Source organism: Mauremys reevesii, linkage group 9, assembly GCF_016161935.1.
Source record: "Mauremys reevesii isolate NIE-2019 linkage group 9, ASM1616193v1, whole genome shotgun sequence".
NCBI classification, from domain to species: Eukaryota; Metazoa; Chordata; order Testudines; family Geoemydidae; genus Mauremys; species Mauremys reevesii.
This window is the reverse complement of record NC_052631.1, coordinates 8142150-8157798: the sequence shown is the minus strand read 5'-3', so window position 1 is coordinate 8157798 and position 15649 is coordinate 8142150. Positions and strand designations below refer to the sequence as shown.

At 53.2% G+C, this 15649-nt stretch overlaps 1 long non-coding RNA gene across 1 annotated transcript in view; it reads right to left on the bottom strand.

Annotated features, from left to right (window-relative positions):
- The window catches only part of LOC120371354, a 71570-nt gene extending 65498 nt beyond the window's left edge, over nucleotides 1–6072 (bottom strand). The window contains exons 1-2 of the long non-coding RNA XR_005584302.1: nucleotides 5989–6072; nucleotides 5038–5224 (exon numbers count right to left, since the gene is read on the bottom strand). This is a non-coding gene — a long non-coding RNA (uncharacterized LOC120371354). The remainder of the gene's footprint in view (nucleotides 1–5037; nucleotides 5225–5988) is intronic.
- Nucleotides 6073–15649: the final 9577 nt, after the last annotated feature.

Sequence of the window (15649 nt, the reverse complement as noted above, 5' to 3'; positions counted from 1 at the left end):
AAGATCATTGTCTGGAAGAGGGGCAGCTGGGAGAGGGTCGGGCCTGGGTGAGCTACAGCCAGTGAGGTGGCTCCACTTGCCGGTGCTCCAGCATGGCAGTAGGGGGCACACCACGGCCGAACGGCCCATCCCCGTGGTGCATGAGGATTCTGTGCTGTGTGAGGGGTGCTGCCACTCACCTGAGGGTTAGGTGATGCTATGTCGCTGGAGGTGCTGTCATTTATATCCTGGCTACACCCCAGCCCCTTGCCCCCAATATTCCAACCTGATGGCACAGCACCCCCGAATGCCAGGGGAGGGGAGCCCCTCAGCAGCACAGCGCCTGCTGTTGCCAGCAAAGCATTGAGTGCTGTACTGCCGAAGATGCAGTGTGTCTGCAGTCTGCCATCCTAGATCCAGAGAATCCTGAGAGTTAGACCGGGAAAAGGCCAGCTAGCTCATCTGGCCAGAGCTGGATTTCTCCATTCAAGTCTGTTGTTCAATGTTTTGTCGAATGCCAAGTGTTTCAAGCCCTGGAGCTCCTGCCCTTCCCTTCTCTTCCCCTCCCCCCCCCCCCCCCCAACCCTCCAGGAGATGATTCCACACACCTCATTGCCAGCCAGGCTTTCGTGGTGTTTACTGCACACTTGGCTTTCCTCCCTTGCACCCCATTACACCTTCTACTGGCTCCATCGCCTGGTACCAGCATCCCCAACCTTTAATGGATACGATGCACAGTAGGCCCAAGAACACTACAGAATAAAAGCCCTTCATGAACAGCACAGAAGCTGCTGCAATGTCAGGTGTTTTAGCTAAAACATCCCATCTTCCAAAAATGGGGCTCTTTCCAGAGTGAGATGGGGCTGCACAGCCAGGGAAGGTGGGATGGGTCCAAGCCTGTCTCCTTCTCCGCACAGGCACAGCCCTTCCACTCCCTCCTCCTGCCTCAGTGTCTCTGCAGGCCTCTCTTCACCCTTTGGGTATGTGGCCAGGCCTCGTAGGCTAAACCCCTTCACTGTTAGGCATCCTCCTGAGGATGATGCTCCTCCTCATCCTCTCCGCCAGCAGCAGCAAAACCCATCACTGCAGCTGAATCAAGGATGCGGAGCGAGCCTGGGCCTCTCCACTGTGAAGTCTGCAGCAGACCCTCTGTTCGCCCTGGAGCACATCACCTGCAACAGGGGCTTTGCGGGCCAATGGACCTGGCAGGCTCAAGTAGCTCCCGCCCCACAGTGCCCCCTGCGTGGCAGCTGCTGCTGCTGTATTGCTAACGACGTGTAGAGCGGTTGGGGATGCTCACAGTTAGGGTGCACGATGGTCACAGCTGAAACAAGCCACCCTCCCTCCCTGCCTGTGCTGTCGGGACTGACTCTCAGGAAGGTACAGTCTCAACGTATGAAGTTACTGTTGCTCCACAAGGTCCTGGAAACTGCTGCTGCTCTTACCAGGCCCTGCTTGCTCTTACTCCATGTGGCCTGGATTCAGGAACTTACGTTCCCGACATACACGTTTAACTTTAAGCATGCGCTTAAGTGCTTTCCTGCCTCGGGCCCAGGTGAGGAAGCATAGCTCAGCATGGCCAAGACCAAATCCTGCTGAGGGTTTGTTCCCCAGCCCTGCTCTCCGGGCCTCCAGCAGCTTGATTTACCCTGGGGGGGCCCACAGCAAGTGCCTAGCGCAACCAGGAAGCAGAAAAGGCGGGACGTGTGGACAGAGCAGTCCTCCGACTCCTCAGGACTCAGATGCTGCCAGGAGGAGGCCATATGGGTCCCTAGACAGACAGTGGGGCCGTCCCTAGGCATGTGTGCAGCTGCTTGCTCCCACCTGGTGCTTTACGGATACGTCCTGGAGCACATGGCTAGAACCGGCACTGTGCCAAGTGCCTCCACTACAAGGCAACTTTGTGCCGGAGAAATCTTCAAGCGGGAGCGGGAGGAGGAAAGTGCCGCAGGCCCCTGCCACACCTTGCAGTGTCTCATTCTGTTTGTGTGTTCAGCAGGGGCCAGTAGCCTGGGGGGCAGGATATAAATTAAACACAATCTCTGCTCTAGAGCCAGTCCCAAGGAAGCTGATGAAGGGAAGAGGGGAGTGTGCCAGGAACAACAAAGGCAAGGAGGATCTCAGGTCCAGCCTGCCGTGTTTGGGGCCGAGGCCCCTCCTGCTTTCCCTCCCACTCCCTGGCAGGCAGCTCCACCAGCCACACTCATTAAACAAACAGAGGAGATGATAATAAACAAATCTGTGAGCGCAGGGAAACGCAGCCCCAGCCGCTGTCACGCCGGGCAAGGCGTGATGAGCCGAGGAACCCTGAACTCCACCACCTCCCTGGCCCGACAAGCCCACGCTCGGCCCTCAGAGCCACACACCCACAGCCCAAGAACCCCACACTCAGCCCTCACGGCCCCGCCCAAACATAGCTTGAGAACCCCACGCCCATCTCTCAGGGCTCCCCCCCCAGCCCAGTCACCCCAAACTCACACTTCGAGGGGCGCTGCCTGAACTCAGGGATCTTCATGGGTGCCCCAAACTCAGAGCACCTGCACCACCCCCAACTCACGCCAAATCGTGCTCAGGTGGGATCAGAAATTAACTAGAGCCGGAGGTGGCTTCCCAGGAGCTCGTGCCATCCGCACGCGATGAGACGTTATCAGCAGGGCTAAGCATCGCGGGCAGGTGTGTACCCCAGCCCCTTTGTGCCTCTGAAGCCTTCAGCCAGGGCCAGGGGGGCTGGGCTGCGGCTGAGCACTGGGCCAATGAGCCAGCACTCTCCAGCCCAGTGCGGGAGCTCCACACGCAGTGTGGTGGGCCAGGGCCAGCCTCAGGGCTTTGCATTAACATAAGTTGCTTTTGCATCTCTTCCATTTTTTTTTTTTAACGTTCCAGATGTTTGTGACCTCGAGTCACAGTTTCCTGGTTTCACAGACCCCACTCTCAGCAGATTAGAAGAAGGGGGGTTAACATAAAGCAGAGCTGCGCTCACCAGCTCTTCTCATTCCTGCTGCTTCCCCCATGGGAGAGGAGCAGCAAACCCATGGGCCGCCAATGCCATGTAGCTATCAAGCTCACGTGGCCAGCCCAGGGACAGCTCCCGCTCTCCACCTGACCTGTCTTATGGTTTAAGGCCCCAGCCCGCAAAGGCTGAGCCCCCTGCCAGCTGTGATTTCACAATGGCTGCTGCACCTTTGACCACCAAGAGCAGGTGCGAAGGGCAGAGCCTGGCACAAGAGAGTCGAGCTCGGCATCGCTGGGTTAAGGGTGCCATGCTGGTCCAAGGCGCTGCACAGGTCTGGGCACAGCCTCCAGCTCTGTCGGGGTTCCAGGGAGGCCCAGAGAACTCCCCTAGCTTCTTTGGTCCTCGCCAAGCAAATGGGAACGGTTGGAGCCGTGTTTCCTGTGAACCCGCGGGGGCCCGAACCTGCTCAGCCCCCTCCCTAGCGCAAGGAGGAGGGTCGGCGGGCAGGCAGCTCCCTCCAGGAAGAGTTTCCCTGGCGCTTGGAGCACAGAGGGTGGCTGCTGAGGCTGTGGGTGCTAGCGATGCTTGCATAGGCGTGGCGTGAAGAACAACTGTCCTTTAGCGAGACACTAAAGCAAGGCCCGGCCAACCCGCTTCCCCACTGGCTGCGACCAAGTGAGCCATCCTGGCACCCAGGGCCACTCTTCACAGGTCCTAACCCCTAGGCAGATGTGCCACTCTCTTCTCCAGGTACAGCTGCCCCACTCTGCCATGCCCTGATATCTGCCCAGCCACACATCCGCCCTGGGATTAAACCCCCAGATCCGGGCAAAGCAGCTCTCGCCTGCCTGGCGAGGCTTTGGCTATGAGTCTGGTTTGCTCTTCACGCGGCTTGAGCCCAGCGCAGAAGCTGCTCCCTGAGAAGCACCCTCTCAGTCGCTGTCCCGGCAGGGATGCCAGGCCCGTCTGACAGAGCCATTTGCGCCATGCTGTATGAACCACTCGGCGCTTAGTTAGTGTATGAAGTGATTCAACCTCCAAATACTTTTTGGAATCATGTTCCCAGTGAGCGTTTAATGGGGATTGTCGTGCCAAACCCCTGAGCTATGCCTCACTTTCATCCCCCTAATGCAAGCCATCTATCAAGAGACACTAACAGAGCAGGGAGGGATTCTGACAAGGAGATCCTGGGAGCAATCAGCCAATACTCCCCCTCCCGCTCCCAATTTTCGACATTCCTTGTAATGTAAATAGAAAGGAGAGTATTTGCAGCCCTCCAGCCTATTCTACACAGTTGGGAAGGAGCCCCCTCTGGGGACAGAGCCAGGCATCTTCTCTGCAGTCTATTCTCCAGGGCTTTGGCAGTCCAGTTTAAATATCTTAAGCGACGGTGCTCCCAGCCCCTTCCTGGGAGTTAATTCTCCATCTGGATCCATTGTGCTGTCAGGGAATTTTTCCTGAGATTCAGCCTCAATTTTCACATTCTCCAGTCCACCCCTTTTCTCCATAGTTACCGCTCTTGTTCCACCCTAGACATCCCTCTTTCCGTTCCTCCTAGGGGGCAAGCAAGGGGCCCCCTAGCCACGCGCTACGTCTTCAACTCTTGTAACCTGTTCCCTTCAATCGGTCCCTCTGGCCACTTTTCTTGCGCTTCCCTGAACCCACCTGCTTTGTCAATATCTGGCAACGAGGATGCACCATTCCAGGTGGTGTTGCCCCACAGCAGTGGGGAAGGGGCCTGTCCCCTCCCTGCTCTGTGATGTGAAGCCCAAACCTGTAGAGGCCATTTTCCACTTCTCTGTCACATTGCAAACCCCTCTCGCTGTATCTGTGCAGGCCCCTCCTAGCTAGGCAACGCGTATACACAGGGCATCGTATGGAAACAAAACGGGGGAAGGGGTCTGCTCTCACCTGTCTAGGGCCTGGCTTCTTGTATTTCTGTAGCTAACCTATGCAGCATGTGTCATTCCCCTGCTGCCCCACCCCCAGCTCCATGGGCTCTAGGCACAGCCCTCCCTGGCGCTCTTTCAGCATTACTGCCCTGTGTATTGTGCTCACTCTTAAAACCTCCCGCTTGTTAAACTGGGAGATTCTTTTGGACTCACCATCTCATTGCAAATGGAAGCGACACGCCGTGCAGCTGCCCTCTTGTTCCCCCGGCCCCCACTGCAACGCGTCTCGTTTGGACTCGGCGGAGGATTTCCTTAACGTGCTGTTCAAGCCCCGGTTCTCAGTCACCCGTGACGACGCTCCCTGAGATCAAGCCAGACGTAACAGCTGGGCTGCTGTGGCCTGCCATAGCAGAGAGAGCGAGCGCTTGGCTTCTTGCATTGCCCTCGGCTGTGAGGGGGGCGGGGAGCCCAGCTCCCATTTGGTCACTTCCCAAATCCTGGCAGAGAGATGACTACCCAGCCCTGCTCCACCTTCTCTCACGGGCACCGCCACGCCCCCTCCCTCGCTTCCACCACCCCGTCGTACTGGTCAGTACCTTCCCACCCCAGCTAGTCCCTCTCCTGTGGGAGTCAAGCAGGCCCGACCTCACTCTGTGGGGGCACCAGGCAGTCCCCTTGCAATGGCCCCACTCCGGGGTGCTGGGCGGGCCCCCTCCCCCCTGTCTGGGATTCTGGGTGGTTCCTGTAGATGGGGTCATCTGGAGGATTATTGACTCAGGCCCAGGGGGAGCTTCCCAGACCCGATGCTAGGATGAAAATCCATGGTGAGCACTCCGCTAAGTGGCTCTGAGGCATCATCTCTCTCAAGGGCCCTGGCCTGCACTGGGGTCCACCCTCTCCCTCAACGGACTCGTGTCCCTCCAGCCTGCGTTGTGCTGCAGGACGGCCCAGGAACAGGCCACTGGGCAGAGGTAGCAGGTGCCCCGAGAGCCTGGCCTGTTTTCATTGTGTGCTGGGCTGAGGGAGGGACCGAGTGCAGGAATCAGCAGTAAAACAGCCTGGTGGCCCTTGCCCTTGGCCAACAATGTCTGTCGTTGCCGGGGCTCGACGCCGTCCGTCCCACGGAGGCTGTAAACACACAATTAGTTCCTGGTGGATTCGCACCTTTCCAAACACAGCTGGCTGGCCCCTGAGCTGGGACTGCCCCATCTTCAGAGGCCTGGTCCCAGGTGTCCTTCAGCAACACCCCTATAAGGGCAATTAGCGCTGTCCTGTAAATGCCTGACGTCATAAAGGGTAAGTTAGCACCAATCCACTGGCACGTAAACCCATCATTACAACCGGGCAGAGGGCCAGTGAGTGTTCCAACCACCCCAGCTGGGGCTGGGTCTCTCTGGGGAGAGCAGCTTTACTAGGCCTGGGCTTGGGACATCCAGGAAGGCGTCTCTCTCTCTCTCTCTCTCTCCTCCCGGGGACCTGCCATGGGAAGCTGGCAGGCTGGGGCTAGATACTGTCAGGTCTTAACAGATGGGCAGTGACATAAAAAGTGGTGTCTCCCATAATGCATCTGTGTTGGCCAGGCTTGTACTTACCTATGGGGCCTTGTGCTCAATTGCTGCTGGATTTGGGAACCTCTGTGAAAAAGGGGAGCAGAGGGAGGGCCCCCAGCCAGCCATGGGGGGCACAGGGAGGGGCTCCCCCCAGCCAGCCACAGGGAAGCCCCTGGCTGGCCCCATGACCACTTGATGTCAGACCTTTTGTTTTCACTGGTTGTTCTTGTGTTTTATTTGAGTAGACGGCAGGGGGGGCCTGTCCCAAGTCAGGTAGTTATGGCCACGCCCGCTTCCCCTGCTGCTCACTGCTCTCCTCGTTCCAGGGGCACAAGTGTGTAGGGAAAAAATCCCAGTGCGAGTGGGCAGACGCAGGCACTTGAGGAAGGGGTTGGGGCAAGGGATCCTTTCCAGCAATCCCTTATCGGGCTCAGCTGGAGGTGCTGGCAGCAGGAAGCCTGGATGTTTCACCTTCCAAAGTGGCAGGTGACCGGCCTCTCCCTGTCGCAGACAGCTCCGGTTCTCACCGGCGCTTGGGCCCCTTTGGGGGTTGAGTGCCAGGCCAGTTAGGTGTGTGCCTGAGGCTGAAGGTGAGACGTGTTTCGTAACAGGACACACAATGATGGCCAGGGCCTAACCCGGCCGCATGGCCAAGAGCTGAGCTAGGCCCACCGGGTTCTCTTATTCTGCTTTCCTCTGTGGGCCTCATCTATGTTCTGGGTCCAAGTGGTGTGGACTAGTGAATTGCACACTGGACTGGCACTCGGGAGATCTGGTTCTATTCCTGGCTCTGCCCTGGCCTGCTGGGTGACCTTCGGCAAGTCGCTTCCCCGCTGTTAAAACAGAGATAGTGATTCTGGCCTTCTTTGTCCAATTTATGCCCTTCTGTGCTTCTTTATGGGGTATGGAGAGACCTGGGAGAGTTAGTACTTTATATTTAAAATAAAGAGTTGTTTTTGCTTGCTTTGTACATTGTACATTCAGGTGTCCTCTCCCCAGGGACAAACTGGCCACCCTCTTGGAGGACTCTACAGTGACTGCAGAACAGGCTGGCTTATGACACCAGACGAATCATGCAAGTTGCACGTGGTTTGTTTTTGTACTTAACTCAAAGCCTTGCAAGAAAAACCAAAGATTCAGCACCCACTGCTTCACCTCGGAGAGATCTCTTAGTGCACAGCTCTGAGTCATCCAAGAAGACAGCCAGCAAGCCCAGGGAAGGCCAGACTTGGCATCCTGCTATTTCTAAAAGAAAAAAGAATCAGGAAAACATATTTGTTTTAAAGAACGCTCTTCTAGGCCTCCACATGTCACAAAGAAACAAAACAAAAAAAAAGGCGGCAGGCCCAACTCTTTGTCCTTTGCAGTTCACTTTTAAGAAAATCTCAGCTCGACCTCTGCAAGCTGGCCATCTACGAGGGACCTGGGATGCACGCCCGAGTCACAGGAACTAACACCTCTTCTTCATAAAGCGTCAAAGGCTCCCCAAGACTGGGATTCTGACCCACTGCATCTGGCAGGAGGGGAACGCACAGCTGGAAACGTCTGAGCGAGGAAGGGGAAGCTGCAGGGCGAGATGGACGCCGGGAATGCTTGGCTTGTGTTTTGTGATCTGAGAGAAGGAGGCTCTGAATCTGGACTCGCCTCCAGAGGAAGTCTCGGAGAATAGGGAGAATTCTTGTGCCTGTTCCAGACCCTCCGCCTTTCTTGTGGCTCCACGCAAGCAGCCGGGGCTCCATGAGTCACTGCTCAGTCCTTTCGTACGCTCCCCTCGAGCGGCTTCCAAACAACCCCCCAGCCAACAAAACCGGGAGAGAAAACCCAAGTGAAATTGTCTCCATCTGAAAGGCCCAGATTGGGGAGAGGAGCCGGAGTGCGTGATGAGACACACGGAATGAGAAAGAGACCACAGTGACAGGCACCTCTGGCAAGACAGAGCAGGCATGGGACTGCAAACAGCATGAGAGGAGAGGGAGGGATTGAAAGGCCGGGCAGGGGTCTGCAGGAATCCCCCCGTCCCACACAGCATACAGCATGACTTTCCCTAAGGCTACCGTACCTTCAGTGTAACCCCCCAACCCAATGCCTTCCACCTCCTGAGCATGGGGATGGAACGCAGGTGCTGTGTGTGGAGAACCAGTGCCTTTTTATCGCAAGAGCCTGCTGGTTGCAGATTAGCCCTGGGTATGTTTGGAGCAGCTTCCACTCCCCGGAGCCGGTGTCTGGCTCCTGTGCCCACACATCCCTGCGAGGAGCTGAGTGGAGCTGGAATTGCAGCGGGGAGCCCGCGCCAGGAGGCCTGGTTTGTTCCGGATTAGCTTCTCTTCTGATTTCTACTAGGTGTCGGTAATTTAATCAAATCTTGCGGAAAAAAGAATGCAGCATCTTTCATGAGGAAATCCCTCTCAGGCTGCCAGCAGCTCCCCCTGGGCCCCACTTGGAGTCTGTCAAGAGCAAATGCTCTGGTGGTGCACCTGTCAAAAACATCACAGTAGCAGCAGCAGCTGTCAATGAGGGCTTCTCCTGTCAGGGCTGCCAGACATCCCACACCAAAGCCGAGGAGAAAAGGAGTCTGTCTCTCTCTCGAGCGTGATCTCTTTCTGACACTTTCCTTTTTCTTGGCGTATACACAACATTTAACACAAGAAAGATTTCTTGTGGCTGTAATTAAAGTGATTCCAGAATGGGAAACTGCATTATAATTTATATTGCCTTTAAGGCATGCTGTAGGGACTGAGTTGCCTGCTAGGGAAGCAGCATCCTGTGTCTCACACAGTTTTGCCAACGCCCTTCAATTTCGCACAGATCTGAACCCAGGTCTCCAGAGTTGAAGGCTGCTGTATTAACCCACTTTTACATCCATCCCTTTGAAGCTTTTGCACCCTGGAATGATTTGTTTGCCTGGGTGGATGTAACTTGTGGAGCAGCTGTACCTACCAAAGAAATTATTTGGCAGAGGGAGACTTTAGGCAGAGAGAACAGTCATCAGAGATACGCTCAGAATGTCAAAAGAACTGCACCACAGCTAACAAATAAACATTTCTCCAAGTCCTAACTGCTAGACAGTCACCTAAACAAAACTAAGCCCATCTCTAACAGTGCCATCTGCTGACAGCTAATAATGTTACACTCCCTCCTTCTTATACATGCCAAAGGGATAGGTGTGATGTAAGAACCAGCACAGAGGAGGAAGGATTTTTAAAAAATGGAAATTTGTCGGGTTTACTATTGACATAGATTTGAAATTTGCTGAAACCAAATATTTCAGAACATTGCTATTTAACTTCCAACCACATTATTCAAATATTAACTGGATGACAAATATTTATAGATTCAGTCTCTCGGGTGGTTTTACAACGCAGCCAGTACGGGATACATAATAATTGCCTGTGCCTCTTGAATTGTCAGTGGATTATGGCAACGAAACTTTCAGTGTGGTCAGAGGTGATATAAAATCCCCTTAGTGAGTTAAACTGTGAACTGGTCTGGAACTGGACTTCATACTTTGAGCAGGGGTTTGGACTAGATGACTCCTGAGGTCTCTTCCAACCCTAATCTTCTATAATTCTATGATACGTAGAACCAGTCCGGTTAATTTACCTGTGATTGGAGCAGACTTCTGTGACTGAGCATAAACAGCCCTCCATTGTCTATCTGTCCCCAGCAGGTTGTCATGGCATGTAGGTTGGTGTGGACAATGCCAGGCTGCCACTGCCCCTCCGGAGTTTGCATTCGCTCTCTCTCTGGAGGAAACAGAAGGTTCGATGTCCCTGTTGTAACACTGGAACTGGTGAATCCTTTTCTTTAATTTCTGTGTGTATACCTGGCCAAAACACGAGGACCAGAGTCTCGTTTACACTAATGTGCTTCCTTTACACCACTCAGGCAGTGCGAAGGAGCCTGAAAGTGGCTTTCAGGAAAAGTAATTTACTCCCATGATCAGGCCCCTTTACATTGGCCAAGAGATGTAAAGAAGCCTGACTCTGAAAATGAAAATCTGGTCCTAGATCTTTGGCCCTGTTATTGCACTTTTCTATTCCCATGTGACCTAACGTGTCGGGGTTTTCAAATTAAAAACATCAGAACAGGCTTCGCTGGTGATGGGCACAGATTCTAAAAAGAATTGCACCAAAGCCAACAGTAAGCATTACTCCCAGATCTAACTCCTGTACATTCCGACGACTACAACTTGCCGCTCTATCTAGATTAGCGCCATTGGTGACTTCCAGCATTCTTACAACATCCCACGGGATGCTAAGAGAAGACTTACCCTTCAGCCACTTCTCTCAAGAATGTACAGCAACCTCTCCTGTGTTAGAGACACATCAGCCTGCAAATGGCTTACGCCACCACTAAGCATATTCAGAAGGGAGGACCGGGAAAGCTTTGAAGCAAGGAACGTGAAGGAAGACGCTACAAGTAGACCCACAGAACAAAGTGGTCAACCATGTGAGTGCTAAGCATGAAAACAGAAAGAAGCAGAGTGAGTGAGTTGGTGGCATCAAGGATGTTTTAGAATCCTTTGAGCCTGTTAACAAAATAGCAGCTAAAGGAGAACCAGTTGCCATAATTTACCTGGATTTTTACAAAGCCTTTAACAAAGTCCCTCTCAAGAGGCTGTTAAGGAAACAAATAGTCATGGCGTGTTGTGGAGCAGAAACTGATGGGGAGACCAGGAACATGGAGTAAATTTTCATCATAGCGAAGGTTAAGAGTGGGATGGCCTATGGTTAGGATCGGTGGTATTTAATATATTCATTAATGACCTGGAAAAGGGGGTGAAGAGTGAGGGGGCAAAATGTGACCCAATTATTTAGATTAGTCAAGACAAGAGAAGACTGAGAGGACCTTCAGAGGCACCTAGCAAAGCTGGGTGAGCGAGCCGCACCATAGCAGACAAAAGTCACTGTAGTCAAGGGCAAGGTGAGGCACCTTGGGGCGAATAATCGGAATGAGTCATCTGCATTACTGGGTTCTACATTAACTGTAACCACTCAAGAAAACAGACCTAGGTGACACTGTGGGCTGCTCGATGAAGACCTCAGCTCAATATGCAGTGGCGGTCGAAAGAGCAAAGCAAATGTTCAGATGCATAAAGAACAGGCTGGAAACTACTGAAAATGTTATATCACCATATTAATCAATGATACAAACTTGCCTGGAATACACCCCGCATTGGTAAGGAGATCACGTCAGTAGAAGGAGTTCAGAGATGGGTGATAAGACTGCCTGGAGAGAAATCTGTATGCTGAGAGACTGAAGAAGCTGGGTCTGTTTAGTTTAGAGAGGAGGCGGTGTGATAGAGGGTTATAAAATAATGAATGAGCTATAGAAGGCAAATTAAATACTCCCAGTTACCATCTCTCACAGCACAAGAACAAAGGGACGTTCAATTAATTTAAAACGCAAAACATTAACCTTGATAAAATATGTTTTTACACAGTGCATCATTAACCTGTGGAACTCCCTCCCACTGGAGGACCAAAGCTTGGTAAGATTCAGAAATGAAACAGGGGCGTCTGGCACCTTTCTCTGAAACACCTGGAACTGGACATTGTCAGAATTAGGGTACTGATCTGGACTGAGCACTGGCCCTGTCTGGCAGTTCCTGTTTCCAGTATTGCAGTGGTCAGGGCGTGTCTGGCAAACGATTGATGAATGAGTGTGAAGCAGAGCACGGGGATGGCAGCCATGCTGGAGAGGGATGGTTGAAAGCAGATTGCAGGCACAGTGAAGAGCCTGGAACGCAAGATCTACCCAGCCTTAGGCCCAGAGCTCAGCTGAACGAGGACCATCACTCACCCACACAATGGTCTTCTCTGCAGGAATATTGAGGATTATCTACGGGCGGCCTTACAGAGGGGGGGCTCCAAAGGTGGCTTCCTCTGCTGCAGGACCTGTGCACTGCACATGCACTAAGGTGCCAGACACTGAGAGGCCCATTTACACAGCCAGGGGTGGGATTTACACACACCACATAGGTGGCCATATCTGCAATGACACAGAAACTGGTGGAGTGGTAAATACGAGGGGGCAGGTCAGTTGTATAGGCTGATCTGGATCGTTTCCTAAGGTGGGCGCCATTGAACAGCACGCTGTCATGGAGTGACTGTCCCCTTTAAGAGAGAGCAGTGTCCCGTGAGACTGGCCAGCTGCCTCCTAGTTGGGCTTAAGAGAAGGCACCTGAGCTGAATGAAGAGGGAGATCCAGAGAGAGTGGTGGAAGGCCAGGCAAGACCTGCCTGAGAACAGAGGCGAGACGGAAGGAATGGCGGAGAGTTGCTTGAAGGAAAATTGCTGCAAGAGCCCTGAAGGGAGCAGTAACTGTGAACTGCGGGTGCTGGAGCTGCTGGAAGAACTGGCTAGCGCTGGGGAACCCTGCTGAGCTGCAGGAAGGCGTGAGCAGAGGAACAAGAGGGTCAGTGCATGCCTGGCCCAGAAGCACAGGGTTGGCTTTGAAGGGAGGTTCCCAGGAGCAAGGGTAAGACACACACAGTGATGCCTGGGAACTATCACACTGCAGGGAGCCCTCTAAGAGAAGGTCCGAGGAGAGGGCTGTAGGAGGAGCTTGGGAACAAGGGGCTGATCCTGGAGGGAGTGTCCCCTGGGCAGGACCAGGATTCACAGGTGAAGAGGCCTATGGAGAGAAACATTGCAGGGAGCCCTCTTGTAGGAGGCCTGACGTGGGGCTACAGGAGAAGACTTGTGGGAGAGAAGCAGGTCTTGGGATTCTCAGGAAGGAGGCCTGGAGAGTGGGTCCTTGGAACAGGGGCTAAAGGAACTGGGGCAGAATGGTTAATGATGCACGGGTGGGTGACCTGGGCCAGGGACCTGTGCACAGGCTTGCAGAGCTGCTGTGTTGTAACCTTGTTTTCCTTTGGGGCTGGGGGAGGAACTGCTCACTTGCACTTCATATGCATAAAGAGTTTGGATTCGTTGCTGCACAACAGCGTTTCTTAGCATGGGTGGGGACACTGAGGCAGCTCAGGAGGGTAGCTGTTTTGGGGGGTTCCCTATAACCCATGTGTTGTAACATCCAAATCTAGGGTTGTGCACCTAGGAATAAAGAATGTAGGTCATGCTTACGGGACGGGGGATGTCTCCTGGACAGCAGTGGCTTTGAAAAGGACTTGGGGGACATGAGCTCCCAGTGAATTGCTGTAGCTAAGAAGAAGGTGATGGCTACCTTCAATGTAGAACCTGGGGAATATCAAGCAGGAGGCGGGTGGGGGTGTTAACTCTGTATCTGACATTGGTGAGACTGTTACTAGGGACTGTGGCCAGTTCTGGTGTCAACACTTTAAAGAGGATGTTGGAAAAACTGGAGAAGGGTCAGAAAACAGCGGCAAGAGAGATCTGAGTAATGGAAAACATACCTTAGAGTGAGAGGCTTGAGAAGCTGCATTTATTTAGTTTATCACAGAGAAGGTTAAGACATGATTTGATTACGGTCGACCAGCGCCTACATGGGGAAAAGATTTCTTTAAACTATCAAAGGCATAACACAATCCAGAGGCTGGAAGCTACAGTTAGATAAATTCAGCCTAGAAATAAGGTGCACACGGGAGGGTAATTAACATTGGAACAACTTATCTAAGGCTGTGGTGGATTCTCTGTCTCTTGCAGCATTTAAGTCAAGACTGGATGATCTTCCTGAAACTTATTCTCTGGCTCAGACAAGTGGGCTTGAGGCAGAAATTATTGGGTGAGGTTCTGGGGCCTGTGCTATGCAGGAGGTCAGACTAGATGATCCCTTCTGGCCTTATTTAATCTATTAAATGTGGACCCAGAATCTCCCTGTGTAACTAAAGTGTCTAAGGTCCCTGTGACCTCAGCACTTATCTCAGCGTGCCGGAGAAATCCAGTCCTGACTCCAAACTTCTCTCCCCATCCCTGATTCAATGTTTCGCTCCAGCTGTAGGCAGTCGACATCGGTGCAGGAAATCGCGGGGCTGATTTCACTTCTGCAGGACTCTGGCCAACATCATTTAATCTGTTTTCATTCCTATTTCATGAGATGTGAATAATTAATGAGAAACAGAGTGAGAGGAAGATTGGGGCTGGGGGGGGAAGTGTTAAAAAGAATCCAGGCGAAGGGGAAGAAAGTTTCGTCAGCCGGAGGGGCGGTGAGACTCGGAAATGAGAGGAGCTTCGCCAGAGCTGTGAAATCACAGGGAAGGGAGCGGGATCGTGGGGGTGAGTCTGACACTGAATTAACAAAGCAGCATCTTCCCCATTACCCTCCTGGGGCAGCGGGATGGAGATCAAGGAAGGTGGAAGGACTCCGCTGGCTTTATAAAGAAGCTTTTTATCCTGAGCATAGAGTGACATTTTCAACTCCCTCTTATAATGAATCCTTCTGCGCCCAACCCTGGGAGTGTCAGTGAGGGTGAGCGGCGCTCTGCAAAGAGGGCTTCCGTGCTCTTGGATGGTTGTTTGGGTTGGTACTTTGGGCTGTGAGATTCCAGGTTCTGGGGGGGTTCCCGTTGGCGGGCTTGAGGGTGGTATTAATGGGTTGCCCTTTGCAGCCTGCTCAGGAGGTCCTTACCTGGATCTTTCAATGGGTAGCCAAGAGCTGAACAATGCTGCTGTTAGGGTTTGCCTATATAGGCAAACCCTAATGTTCCCGCTCATCTGCAGCCAGCCAATGGAGGGTGCATGCTCACACGCCCACAGGGAGACGGAGATTTGCAGGCTTAGCACCTGGCACTGAGGCTGGATTTAAAAAAACATAAATAATAATCTGGCCCTGATCATGGTCGCTGAGCTGACTTGAGAACCAGTGTCACAGCATCTGACCCTGCTCCCATGGAGTCAGTGGCAGAAAATAGTAAACACGCCCTGTGCACCTTTGATCACATTCTGCCTCCGAGCTCAGCATGGACAGCTCCTCCTGCAGGAGGTGGAGAGAATTGTCTCCAGGCCTAGGGGAAGTACCCTGAGAACACTGGCATTGTCCATTTTCGGGTACCTAGCTCCCTACCCCAAGAGACCACTGGTCCCGTTTTCAAGCCATGTGCTAATTCAGCTTCCTGCTCCAGAGCAGCAGCGGACCTCTGCAGGCATCTTCTCCCCGGCCAGGTGCATTATGGGGTATTTGACACATTCGACGCTGAGCCTGATGAGTAAACATGCAGGATGTAAATTCCCATGCTTTCCCTTGCTCCTACGCACCTTGGACTGTGGCCGTCCCATCAAGGCTCACTCACGGGGCAGCTTCTGCTGTAACCACAGTTGCCAGCCCTATGTGACACCCCCTGCCTCGAGCCCAGCTAA